Genomic DNA, 15,139 nt, shown 5'->3' on the forward strand with positions numbered 1-15,139 from the left:
AGTGTTACTCCTTTTAGGTAGGAATATACAATAATAATAGGAGCAATGATGTAATAAATGATTTGTCAGAGGTAGCGTAGTTAGAACTTAATTTATATAAAGCACTAATTTTATTAAGGAGCATAGTCTTGTAATGTGTAGCCTAACCAATACTACAGTAAAATATTTAACTATAAAAAAAAACGTCACCTCTAGTCACAAAAATTCAAACACAAAATATTCAGAATCGCAGGCTAGTCGCTACAATCCTGTGCTAATTCGCCCCTTCTTATTATTATTATTATGACAATAATTATGACATAATTCAGATTCATGGAACTGGGTTTGATTTCCGGCCGGGACAGGGATTTTAACTGCGTTGGCTTAATTCCCCTAACTCGGGGTCTGGAGTATGTGTTTGTCTCAATACACTCCCCTTCATATTCACAAAACAAACCAAATTGCTAACCACCACAGAAACACATATTAGTGTATAGGCCTATATCCCTCCATATACGGTTGGTGTCAGAAAGGGCATCAGTTAGTAAAACAGGGCCAAATTCACATGTGCGTCGAAGCTCGCACCTGCGACCCTACCAGGCGGAGGTGCGGTAGGAAAATGAGTGGAATAATAATAATAATAATAATAATAATAATAATAATAATAATAATAATAATAATAGAAGAGGAAGTATAAGAATGGATGTTCGTGGAAATGTTGCATAATACTGCAGTCCTTAAAGTGAGATGGACAAAAAGATGGAAGAAATTGTAATTTAATTTACAGTTAGCTGCCCAGGGTTGTTCTAGCCATTATCAACCTGTGCTGCTGTGTTTCGCATATTTAAGTGGGGAAAGTGTTCTAGGTCCATGAACAGAACATTACATCGGAATTAGCGTAATTATAAAAGGGGTAACCGAATAAATTTGCAAGTAGAACCTTAGTTACAATATTCTGTATTTATAGTAATCCCTGGGCAAATGAATGAAGATTTCCCAAAACGAAAAATTATGGGGTTAAAATTACCCACTACTCTTCAAACAATGTCAGATAACCTCCCGATTGTTCTCATGTAAACTGGCTGAACCTTGTGCCAGGTCTCAGATTCAGGTTAACATCCCTGATATGGCTGCGATTCAAACCTAGGATTTCCATGTAAGAGAAAAGCTTGGTACGCCGGGGACATGGGACTGTCACTCAGAATCACAACCTATACTAAATCATTTACCGTTACCACAGCTTGACATTTGAATCTCCCTCCCCACTGAGCATCAGAAGCACGTCTGGCAACTCGGCATTTGAAATGACATTATCATAGATATTTCTTGGCTAGTGAATACATGGATTTTAAACCGCATTTTGACAACCAATGGTTGCATTTCTATGCCTTTGCAACGATAATGATATAATTCGCTAGAATTAGCTTTAAACGCTGCTTATCATAGAACCAGACTTTTTGGTCGGTGAAATGTGTACTGTACAAATTGGCATTAGAGTAAGACAAGAAATACTTTATAACTAAAGACCATAGCACAGGACGAAACAAAGTTTGGCATCATTTCTTCCCCATAAAAGAGCACTCAGTTTCTTGAGTCAGGAATTTTACGATATACATAATAATAATAATAATAATAATAATAATAATAATAATAATAATAATAATAATAATAATAATACCATTGGGTGGAATGAGAAGCCTAATGGTGCTGTTGCCGGTCCCAAGCCCGGGTAAAGGAGGAGGAATGCCAAGACTATCAAGGCCCTCTGGGGCTAACAACCTGTTGTACTATCGGGAAGAACTTGCTTTTACCCCAGAACTTAAGCACGTTCCTCAACTGCTCACCTTCAAGTATAATGGACAAATTAAAGGGTAAATCTACTCCAGGTGGTAACCATTCTTCCGGTCCTCAGCGGACTGCATGCAGAACAACGGATTCTGGGGATTCTGCACCCACGTGCTCAAAGGAGAATTCAGACTCGTCTGAAATATTTGACACACACAAATTCAGTTCCAAGTACCCAAATTTATTTGCAACCTTCAAAGCCAATTCACTCCTCAAAGTAGGTAAACTCAAACATCTAACGGATGTCCTCACGGGACATCAAATATCAATAGCTGCGATTCAAGAAACAGATTACTCAGATGACATACCGTCTGAAACCTAGGGATTCAGAGTATTCAAAAGCAAAACAGATAAAATAATCCTCAAAGGAACGCCACATCTCGGTATTGGTTTCTTCGTAAGTCGTATGGTCCTTGTATCTATAATCAGCTTTATCCCTGTCACCAACAGACTATCCATTCTTTCAGTTAAATGTGCTAATAAAACATACACCTTGGCTCACGCTCCAGTCAATGCTGACAGTAAGTACAATCCAGAAATTGTTGACATTTTCTGGGACAAATTTGATGATGTCATCTACACAATTCCAAAGGCTCACACTACAATTCTCTTGTGTGATATCAGCGCCGAAATTGGCAAATAACATAATTATCGGAACATAGTTGGTGATTACCCAGCACATCTGAGAACGAACCAAAATGGAGAGCGTTTAATTGAACTCAGTGGGAGATACAATCCTCTACTGACATCCACGCTTTTTAAACACCTTCCATGGAAGCAGAAGACCTGGACATCTCCAAACAGTTAAGAACTCGCGGTCCTTAGAGGCCCTAACTAATAATAATAATAATAATAATAATAATAATAATAATAATAATAATAATAATAATAATAATAATAATAATAATGCTCCAGAATTTCTAATAACAGAAACTGACGCGGGCAATTAAGCACGGACATGTAGGCAAAATGATTAGTGTGGCAGTCGTATTGTGACGAGGTGCGTGCGTTAAAAGTGGCCACATTAACTATAGCGACGTTATTACCAAATGCGTCCAAACAGGACCAACGTGCAGTTATTCTGTTTTTGGCTGTCGAAAGACAAACAGCGGTGGACATCCATCGGAGAATGAAGACTGTGTATGGGACAGCATGTCTGTCGAAAACTACAGTTGTGGAATGGTGCACCAAATTCCGTGCGGGCCGCGTTTCGACACAAGACACCGGCACATCAGGGAGGCCAGCCACATCCATTACGGACAACAACAAAGGAGCAGTGGATGAAACTATTAGAGCGGACCGGTATATAATCCCGATCTCGTCTCATGCGGTTATCATGCCTTCGTTCCCTTCAAAGAGGCCTTGAAAGGTCGACGCTTCCTGTCGGACAAGGATGTGCAGCAGGCGGTTACGGACTTCTTCACGCACCAGGACACAGTGTTACACAACACGGGGATCTTCAAACTGGTTCGTCGGTGGGATGAGTGCCTCCATGCTCACGGCGATTTTGCCTGATTGGCATCCCGATTCAGGACTGTACGGCCGTCGAACAGAAACTTTTCACCTCCCCTTGTAATAATAATAATAATAATAATAATGTAACGTTCCAGACGTTACAGTGTAATTATGTTAATTTTATTATGTGTAATTAATTCAGGAATTTAACGTCATGATATTTATTTTGGTATGTAATTGTATTATAATTCATGTTTAATCATTTGCTCACTATCATTTCATTACTTTGTAACTACGACTTGTAAAAGAGGGCTGAATATTCTAATATTCACTTAGATTCTTGCGACATTTGTTTAAAATTAACTTGCAGTAGATTTCCGCTATCTTGCCACATCACCGAGGAGGAAGAAAGGACAAATTTAGACACCAAGTTATGGGAAAGCGAGCACGTGTTCACGCATCCTAACGTAAGCTACCGTATTTCGACCAGAATTATTCAAACTGTTCAACGCCTATATTTTGAAAGGAGCGTCATGTTGCCATGGATACTGAGTGAATGGACCAATAGAAGAACAGTTAATATCAGAGTTAAGACCCGTCAACTCTAATATCTGGAGTGGGGAGAGACATGTCATCTGATTGGACCACGTGTAGCGACCTGTAATTAGCGCCAGTGAAGGTTATAAAAGGGCGTGCTGGAGCTCTTGGCTTCATCTTCTCTTCTACCAGATCTTCTACGTGACCGGCTACTTAATCTTCTTCGTTTGATTCAGCATTCGTATTCTACATTAATTTACCACGACGTGGTACTTAGAAATTCCGAATGAGGGGTGAATAGCCACTCTCATCAGGAAGTACGTACAGCTCGGCTACAAGACCGGTTTGAACCAGTCTAAGTCAATAGGTAGTATTAATCTAGATAGAAATGAAACTTCAGAGAACATTTTCAGTAAAGTTGGAAGGATTCTTAATTGAGTATCCTCTCCAAATAACCCAAGGTGGTTCTGCTAACTATGACTTAGGGCTTATCTCCAATATGGGATAGAGCATAATAGGGAGTGTTAGTTTTGAAGTCATCTTCCAATTAGTGGTGGGTGCAATTTGCAAGGCAGGAATGGTACTTAGCTGCAGATGAAGAGATCTCAAAGACGACCGATGATGTTCCCGCTACAAGGATGGAAGCTTCCCAAGGACCAGCAGAACAAGACTAAATGGTGAGCAAGCGAGTTAAAGATATTGCAAGTTTTCGCGAAGTAGAGTCATTCAATTTTCTGTTAAATTCATTTTTTAATTTAAATTCAGTTCTTGTTAAACCGTCGTCATTTATATTAAATCTAATAAATAGTATTTTTCTAGTTCACTTTAATTAATCTGCCTTAATTAGCCTTTTGATTTTTAATTCTCCTGCTTAATGATTAGTGCACTTTCACTCCACCCCTGTGATAAGAGTCCGTCCAAGCTTGATTATAAATTTTTATCTTTAAGTCCTCAACTTAAAGATTGGCGCCCTTAGCTTGAATGGTTGCATTTCTCATTTGATGATTGTTCTCCGAGAGGGGAAGTCACATAAATGCCGCTCCAACGTGTGGCGAGAAAATCATTAAGTACGGAGCAGTTAATGACAGTAACGATATCAGAATTCGTATTATGGGCAAAATTTGGATATCCACGTTGCATTAGGAGTGTTTGATTGTGGGAAGGGTCATGGCTGATCAGACGAAAGAGGAGAGGATGTTGCGCAGTGGACGGGCGATAAAAGGCAATAATGTATTGAGTTCAGAGGAAGAGTTGTGTAGTCTAGTAGAGGAAATTGAAGATAGAAGTGTAAGTAGTATGGAGAGTGAAGGCAAGCAGAAAGAAGTCAGTATGGAGTCAGATGATAGTAGGATGGGGGGCGAAGCGGAAGTAAACACTAACAATGAAAGTAATAATAATGATCAGTTAATGGGAATGATGCAATTAATGTTAAGTAAGATAGAGGACAGTAAAAATGAGCTTAAAGGTGAATTAGAACAAACTAACACTAAAATTGAGAATATTAAATATGAACTTAAAGAACAATTAGAGCAAACTAAAGCTGAATTAAGCAGGGAGATGAGGGAAAATAAGGAGGAAGCGAATCGGAGAATGGACGAACACAGTAGGCAGTTACGAGATCTGGTGGTAAAAAATGAACATTTTAATAAGCGATTAGAGGACCAGAAAAGTGAATATGAACGGCGAGGGAAAGAGGTAGAAGAAAAGTTTGCGGGGCAGAGAAGTGAATTCCTGGAATTAATGGGGAAGGAAAACAACTCCACTAGGGAGGAAGTAATGAGGCAGGTCACTAGTATTGATAAGAGAGTTGAGACTCAAAGAGGGGAAATACGGATATTTAAAGACCACGTCCAACAAGAGATTGACACGGTAAAGCTTAGAATAGAAGATGAGACCCGGGCAAATGAAGAAAGGTTTGCGATAGCTGAAGAGAATAAGATTGAAATTAGGACATTGAAAGAGAAGCAGGTTAATTTGGAGAGAGAAATTGATAGGAGAGACAGAGATGTAGAATGCCGGATGGAGAAAGCAGAAAATCAGTTAAAACAGGTGGCAAAGGATAAACAGGTTTTCACGGGAAGGCAATGTCTAGGAAATAGCTACATTAGGGAAATAGAACTACCTAAATTTAATGGGAAACAAACGAACCCGCTAGATTTCCTTAAGATGATAGAAAAACGATTTGAAAAGCGTCTAGAGGAAGGGTCTATGGACTGGGAAGACGTTATGGAAAATATTGACCATGCTTTTGTAGGAGAAACTCGGTCTTGGTTCATGGTATATAGGCAGACGATGACGAACCTGAAAGAATTCAGAAATAAGTTTAGAGAGAAATTCTGGAATGAAGCGATACAAGCTCGAGAGAGAGAAAGGGTAGTATTTGGGAGGTACAAACAGCATGAAGGAGTCACTATGACCGAGTACTTCCTGGCACATGTCATGATTTGTCAAAACTTAGATGGTATAACCGAGGGGTCTGATGTAGTAAGACTACTTTTAAGACATTTTCCGGACAGGGTGAGAGAAGCGGCCTGTATGCAAAAAGTTGGTACTATTCAGGAGATGGAGAACCTACTAGGCAGTTTTGATGCGTTAGGTAACCTTAGGAGTAGAACGGAGAATATTCAGAATTTTAGTCATCACAACGGAATGAGACATAACGGTAGAACACAGAATCACGAAGCTCGCAATCAGTTCAGACCTCAGCAGAACAGCAGGAGCGGAGCACAGGAATATAGGACAGGAAATTCCCAACGGAGGCCAGAGCAATGTACTAATGAGTCCAACGTCAATACACAAAGGGAAACTTTAAACTAACTAGAGGCTGTAATGTTAGGTCAGAATTCCAGCCTAGTACGAAGGTAGCGAAGTGTCTTGCCATGAAAGTGTTACCATATGACCTCGATGTTAGAGACGATTTGTTGTATGAACCCGAGCAGAATAATGGAGATTCAAGTAATAAAGTAGTCAATCCCGTTGTTAAATTGAAAGTCTGGGGGGCGTGGGTTAAAGTTTTGATTGATTCTGGTAGCCATATATCATGTATTAGTTCTCAGTGGTATGAGTCATTAGTGAAACAGGGTATTCAGTTGGAGGAAATGCCTGTTAAGTCAACTTTCATCATTACGGCTGTTGGAAAGAAGTCTAAGCAAATTTGTAAACAAGTAGCTGTCCCGATCTGCATTAATAATTCTATTAGCGTTCAGATATGTTTGGTAATTCCGCATTTGATATTTGATCTTATCTTGGGATCTGACTGGTTAACGTTAAAATTGGCTCAGTTAAATTACAATGATCTTATGCTAAATTTGAGGTGGAATAATGAGGATATCAAGGTCAAGTTTGAGGAGGAAATTCAGAGGAAAACGGAAGTTAGTACAGTGTGGAGAATGAGAGAGGTTTCTAAAGTAAATGAAGAGGCTAGTGAGGGCCTGAAGTTGTGTCAGTTGTGGATTAACGAGGATAAGATATGTGGCTTGAAAGAAGCCGTAAGTAGAAGTGAAGTAAATGAAATCCAGAAGGACAAGTTATATGAAGTGTTATGTGAACACGTGGAGATTTTCTCCGAGAAACCTGGTGTTACCCATCTGTATGAACATTCTTTTTCTGTGCTGGATAAGACTCCATTCAGCGGACCGCGGTATCCGATACCACACAAATATGCAAAAGCCGTAGAGGATCAAATTCAAGCTATGTTAGCAGACGATGTGATTGAATTATCAAACAGTCAATATGTTAATCCCTTAATTGTCGTGCCTAAGTCTGATGGATCAATACGTTTGTGTATTGAATGCGAGAGCGTAGTAAGAGTGTTAGGTTTGCCTGAGGAACCGCCTCGTAATGCTGAATTTTACGTCCGACTGGCACGGGAGAACCTGATTAAATCTGGAGATAAACGTAAAAGACAACAGAAACGTAAGGTACTGGATAACTTTGAGATAGGTGATATGGTTTTGGTGAGAGTTCCCATGTTGTCAAATAGTGAGGACAAGGTAACTAAGAAATTTTTTCTGTTATATCAAGGCCCTTATAAAGTACATCGTAAACTTGGACCATGTGCTTACAAGTTAGCGGATGGCGAGAGCGTAATGAATGGTTCATATAACATTAGTAGTTTACGGAGATACCTGTCGTGTGAGGTGGCTGAACCGGATTGTGAGATATAGGTCAGTAACTCGGGGAAGTTGCTACTTGTTATGTCAGACTACGAGCGGGATGAGTTTACGTCTCTATTGTGATGGTATTTCCTAGTTGCGTTTGTAAACAAGGGAGGTGTTTGTGTGGCGGTAGATTTACGCTTGTTCATTGACGATAGATCATCTGTTTTCCGTATGTGAGGCCATGAAATTTTATATATTTGTTTTCTGAGATGTTACAGAAGGCTAATTAAAGCTGACGACGGCAAATAATTAATTTTCCCGTATATGCATTTCTAACTTGCAATAATTTTACCGTGAGCTTAAATCACGTGTGTATTCGAGTGAAGTGTATTGCATCCTACTTCAAGATAAGGTTGAAACATTCGAAAGAGTGATAAAAGTGTAAATTGTTTGTATCATTTGTTTTACATGTTTCTAATGTAAAAGATTGGAAAAAAACGTGTTATTGCTATCTAGCAAAGAATGTCGGAGAGATGGGGAGTAAAAGGACAAATAGACACTCGGCAGAGTCTGTAATCTGAATTGTATATATATTATGTAATATTTTCTAGGATAATCTTGTTTTTTTTTTTACAAAAGTGAAAAGTTGCTTATGTTGGGCATAATCTAGCATCTAAACCTCAAGATGAACTGAAATAACAGACAGTCGCAATGGTAAGCAGTCTAAAAGAGATGGAAAGAGTGAAATATAATTAATTGTATGAAAAAAATGTCGCTCGTTATGGGCAGGTAATAGAGGTATTTCAAGTCAATGTGGGAGTAAGTGTGTGAGTTCTCAACTCATATGATATTTGTTAAGAACTCATGGGGGCGTATGTAACGTTCCAGACGTTACAGTGTAATTATGTTAATTTTATTATGTGTAATTAATTCAGGAATTTAACGTCATGATATTTATTTTGGTATGTAATTGTATTATAATTCATGTTTAATCATTTGCTCACTATCATTTCATTACTTTGTAACTACGACTTGTAAACGAGGGCTGAATATTCTAATATTCACTTAGATTCTTGCGACATTTGTTTAAAATTAACTTGCAGTAGATTTCCGCTATCTTGCCACATCACCGAGGAGGGAGAAAGGACAAATTTAGACACCAAGTTCTGGGAAAGCGAGCACGTGTTCACGCATCCTAACGTAAGCTACCGTATTTCGACCAGAATTATTCAAACTGTTCAACGCCTATATTTTGAAAGGAGCGTCATGTTGCCATGGATACTGAGTGAATGGACCAATAGAAGAACAGTTAATATCAGAGTTAAGACCCGTCAACTCTAATATCTGGAGTGGGGAGAGACATGTCATCTGATTGGACCACGTGTAGCGACCTGTAATTAGCGCCAGTGAAGGTTATAAAAGGGCGTGCTGGAGCTCTTGGCTTCATCTTCTCTTCTACCAGATCTTCTACGTGACCGGCTACTTAATCTTCTTCGTTTGATTCAGCATTCGTATTCTACATTAATTTACCACGACGTGGTACTTAGAAATTCCGAATGAGGGGTGAATAGCCACTCTCATCAGGAAGTACGTACAGCTCGGCTACAAGACCGGTTTGAACCAGTCTAAGTCAATAGGTAGTATTAATCTAGATAGAAATGAAACTTCAGAGAACATTTTCAGTAAAGTTGGAAGGATTCTTAATTGAGTATCCTCTCCAAATAACCCAAGGTGGTTCTGCTAACTATGACTTAGGGCTTATCTCCAATATGGGATAGAGCATAATAGGGAGTGTTAGTTTTGAAGTCATCTTCCAATTAGTGGTGGGTGCAATTTGCAAGGCAGGAATGGTACTTAGCTGCAGATGAAGAGATCTCAAAGACGACCGATGATGTTCCCGCTACAAGGATGGAAGCTTCCCAAGGACCAGCAGAACAAGACTAAATGGTGAGCAAGCGAGTTAAAGATATTGCAAGTTTTCGCGAAGTAGAGTCATTCAATTTTCTGTTAAATTCATTTTTTAATTTAAATTCAGTTCTTGTTAAACCGTCGTCATTTATATTAAATCTAATAAATAGTATTTTTCTAGTTCACTTTAATTAATCTGCCTTAATTAGCCTTTTGATTTTTAATTCTCCTGCTTAATGATTAGTGCACTTTCACACCACCCCTGTGATAAGAGTCCGTCCAAGCTTGATTATAAATTTTTATCTTTAAGTCCTCAACTTAAAGATTGGCGCCCTTAGCTTGAAAGGTTGCATTTCTCATTTGATGATTGTTCTCCGAGAGGGGAAGTCACAATAATAATAATAATAATAATAATAATAATAATAATAATAATAATAATAATAATAATAATAATAATAATACATGTTGGGTATTCAGCCCAAAGACTGGTTTGATACTCTGCAGCTCCGCCCACAGCTGTCATAAATAGCCTAGGCGTCACTGAAGAGGCGTACTAGGGAAATAATAATAATAATAATAATAATAATAATAATAATAATAATAATAATAATAATAATAATACATTTTAAGTCATTTTTATTGCTGAATATTTGATCTGACACTGGAGTGCCCAAATTATTTTACTTGACACTGAATCCATTGGCATGAATATCTAAAATGACAACGGACTGCGCCTCGACTTAGAGATGAGCACCTGCAGAATTACGCTGAATAGTAGTTACAGTCCGATCTGGCAAGGCAGCACAGGCAAGTCATAAATACAAAGTCGATATTACGAAGTGATAAACAAGGTAACGATACGTGCGGAGCACAACACTGAACGAGCACTCGTAAACACAGCTTGGTTCATTGACAACACGCTCACTAGAAGGGAGAACTTTAGCTATCAGCTGAAAGCACCCATTGAGTGCCGCCTCATCATCGGTGAGCGAGCAGCTTTGGAAGACGTGGGAAGTGAGCTCTTCGTGCTCCTGTTGAAGACGCTCCTTAGTTACTTTCTGATTTTATGAGTGCCATGGTAATTGTATACACTAATTTGTATAACACTGTGCCCAGTTCGGCTGTCGTGCTTTGGCCAGTGTTACGATAATCATTGAGCAGAAATAACAATAAAATTCTACGACTTAGTTTAAATTATGGCAGACGATGAAAAATTCACAGCCTGATTCCAGTCATTTGACCGGGCCAGGAATGGAAAAAAGGCCCCATCTAGCGGCGAGGATAGGAATTGCGCCGATTGCCGAAGCCTGTCACACTCCCCTGGGGTAATAATTTATGGCTGACAGATGAAATTAAATGATATTGGATAATACTGCTGGAATTAAATGTAACAGGGAAAACCGAAGTACCCGGAGAAAAATCTGTCCCGTCTCCGCTTTGTCCAGCACAAACCTCACATGGAGTGACCGGGATTTGAACCACGGAACTCAATTCTGAGAGGCTGGCACACTGTTGCCTGAGTCATGGTATAAAATATTTAATAATAATAATAATAATAATAATAATAATAATAATAATAATAATAATAATAATAATAATAATAAATATTAAAAGGAATAATACACGGAAAACCTTAAGCCTAGGTTATAAAAATGGAATCTGGATGAATAGAAAATCTCAGGGAATATACCGTCAGGGCGAAAAATTCTCACGCACTTTCAGAAAAAGGTGATAGCAATTCTAAGGGCATATTCTCAGTACAAGCCAGAATAGAATGTTTAAAATCATGTTCAACACTGCCCTTTCATTAAGAACCAAGAACAACTGGCTTAGTGCCTTTACGTCGCACCGACACAGATAGGTCTTATGGCGATGATGGGATAGGAAAGGCCTAGGAGTTAGAAGAAAGCGGCCGTGGCCTTAATTAAGTTACAGCCCCAGCATTTGTCTGGTGTGAAAATGGGAAACCAAGGAAAACCACATTCAGGGCTGCCGACAGTGGGATTCGAACCCACTATCTCCCGGATGCAAGCTCATAGCCGCGCGACTCTAACCGCACGGCCAACTCACTCGGTCTGAATAACGGTTTAAAAGCAGTGAATGGTATGTTTCTAGGAGGTAAGAGCTATTGTTTGCTGGTTGGATCAATTTCTGGAAATGTGGCTATAGTTTACACAGAAGCAAAGTCAATTCTGCAGTTATTTGTCTGCAGATTTCGGTGAAGTTTCTCCAACTTATTTAACTCTATTCAAGGACGCTGCCGTTATATCATGTTGTGACGTCGAAATAATTTTTATCTCTCTCTTTCTGCGGCAACAGGAGAGGATTCTCATTCAACAACCTTTAAGACACATGTGGTCATAAACTGCAACAATCTTGATAATGGATACTAAGTTAGGTATGAAAGCTTCATTCAAATAACACATATTTAGCGTACAACGTAAAACTGATTGAATACTGAACAGTGAAAGTAAGTGTAGTGTTTATGTCTTCCACGGAGAGTATGATGTGTAACCTTAATGAGTTCACCAAGTATTCAGTATTATACCAGGTGTATGAATAATTTATTCACCACAAAACAGGTAATTTTCAAGGGAAATTAATTTTTTCTTTATTGAAATTATTGGCCAACGGCTTCTACACACTTCGCCCATCCTTCAGATAAGTTAAGAAAATACCATGCCAGAAAATCTGCTTGTCTTTTGCGGCAAATCATTCGTCGAGCCATTTTCCAACTTCCTCGAAATTGCTGAAGTGCTGGTCTGCCAGCGCGTACCCCATTGATGCGAAGAGATGATAGATGGTGCCAGGTCGGGGTAGTAAGGCGGGTGCGGAAGGATGTCCCATCCAAGAGATTTGAAGGTGTCTTTCACTGGTTTTGCTGTGTGAGACGACGCATTTGTCGTGTAACAAAATCACTTTGCCATGTATTTCGATCCGTGCGTGATTTAAATTAATCATTTGTTGGCGATAGCGTTGAGTTTGAGTTGGGTTATCATCCAGTAACTTCGCAATTTTGTGGTCTACCAGAGCGCAATGCCTTTCACGCTGAAGTCATCACGTTCAAATTGTCGAAACCATGTCTCATATTTTCTAATCAATGGAGCGTGTTCACCATATGTTTCTACCAGCAAATAGTGACTTTCTAAATCCGTTTCCTTTTGATTAAATAAGAAAAACTATGCTTGTCGCAAATGTTCCTTTTCCAGGCACCAACGTCTACAGGGTCACTGAACGATAAAACACAGACTCAACTTGTGTGTGTTGGTGGGTTAATATCAGACGAGCAAACTGACGTAAGTGTCAAATTCATACGCTGCGTACTGTTCGCTGGTGGCAATTCTTAGTGAAACCGGGAAAGACTTATGCATACACCTAGTAGTTGATTTTTAAGTTAATGATTTCGAAGAATTAAAACTATTTTAACTCTACATTAATTGTAGCCTGTAGCAGTGCCAATGTAGATTATATTCATGAAGTTATATTTTGAATTTTATAGGTCATATTTTTATGGTTTTAGGTCTTAAATGCATGCATATTTCACACATTTTTAAGTCATAGAAATCCATCCCTTGCTAATCAGTAATCAGCAATTTGCAGACAAAACGAATACCAGAACTACTAGCAATTGGGCAGAAGAACGCAAGAAAAGCTTAGTGGGAGGATGAAGAGATTTTAGGAGACGAAGAAAGGAAAATCATCAGCTAAATGAGTGCAACCGTGCATCTTAGTCTCATGTAACTATGTAAAAACAATTACTATAATCATCATCACCATATTCTACGGTCTCCGCTACTTCTCCCAAGTATTTTAATTTGACGCTGCCAGGGTGACATGTTCGTCAATATTGAAGTTCTCACCCTTCTATAGTTTACAAACATGGTAGTTACGGCTTATGTTCGTAACATCAAAGTGTGATCTCTATACAGAAATGTTTGCGGAAAGAGAGGTTAATTTCACCCATTGAATAACAAGAACTTCGCATTTTCAAAATCCTCCAACTTGAAAGAAATGATCACAGCATTTTCTCTCTACGTTAAAAACAAAGCGCGTTAATCTGTAACGGACAATTATCTTACAATAGTCCGGCTCCATGACTAAATGGTTAGCGTGCTGGCCTTTGGTCACAGGGGTCACGGGTTCGATTCCCGGCAGGGTCGGGAATTTTAACCATCATTGGTTAATTTCGCTGGCACGGGGGCTGGGTGTATTTGTCGTCTTCATCATCATTTCATCCTCATCACGACGCGCAGGTCGCCTACGGGTGTCAAATCAAAAGACCTGCACCTGGCGAGCCGAAACCGTCCAGGGAACTCCCAGCACTAAAAGTCATACGCCATTTAATTATCGCGTAAATATATATTCAGTAGCCATTATTGTAATACTAATAAGTTAATAACAAAAGGATAAAGTGCATGTTATTATAGACTACACAAAATTCAAAGTTGACTTTTGGAATAACAATTATAGTGATGATAAACAGTAATAATATTATTAATAACTAATAATAATAATAATAATAATAATAATAATAATAATAATAATAATAATAATAATAATAATAATAATAATAATAATAATAATAATAATAATAATAATAATAATTGTACCGGGTGGTACACCTCCACGCCGCTAATTCAAACTTTGCGCCAGTTGAAACTCCCCTACTGGAGGAAGTCTGAACTTTATCTACTGTGTTAATTCTCTAGTTCCTCAGAAGATGTCACTACTTGTAAATTTTGAAGTTTCTGAACTGGGTCGTTTTCGATGTATTTTTGTTTTGACTGTAGTAAGAAGTGTGGACATTCTCTTCCAGATGGCACTACTGAAGGACTACAATTATGCACCCTAGTGCGAAGTGAAAGAACTGTGTTTTTGGAGAAATTTTGAATTCATAAGTTTGTTCTTTGTTAAATTTCTTTCAGTTATTGTTTAAGTTGGCAATATTAACCCTTTCTTTCCGCCAGTTTTGAATTTGACCAATAAGGAATTTCTGTAGTTAATTTTCCACCAATAATGCGTTTCTTCTTCATCTAGTGTAGGGGTTTTCGTTGTTAGCCAATAAAATTCTTGTGGGAGGGTGTTCTCATTCCTGAAACGCCTTGAACTTTCCACGAGGGTATATAAACTGCTGATTTTCGGGTCTCCGCGCCACTTCAGTAACATCTATCAGTGTGTAAAGTACGTAGCAGGGGGCGGGAAGCGCCTCGTGTAAAGTACGTAGCAGGGGGCGGGAAGCGCCTCTTTCTTCGGGCAGCAGTTCAACCTCCAGGTAATGGCCGTTTAATAATTTCTTTTCTTGCTAGCTCAGCAGT

This window comes from Anabrus simplex, chromosome 1 (genome assembly GCF_040414725.1).
Source record: "Anabrus simplex isolate iqAnaSimp1 chromosome 1, ASM4041472v1, whole genome shotgun sequence".
Taxonomy (NCBI): domain Eukaryota; kingdom Metazoa; phylum Arthropoda; class Insecta; order Orthoptera; family Tettigoniidae; genus Anabrus; species Anabrus simplex.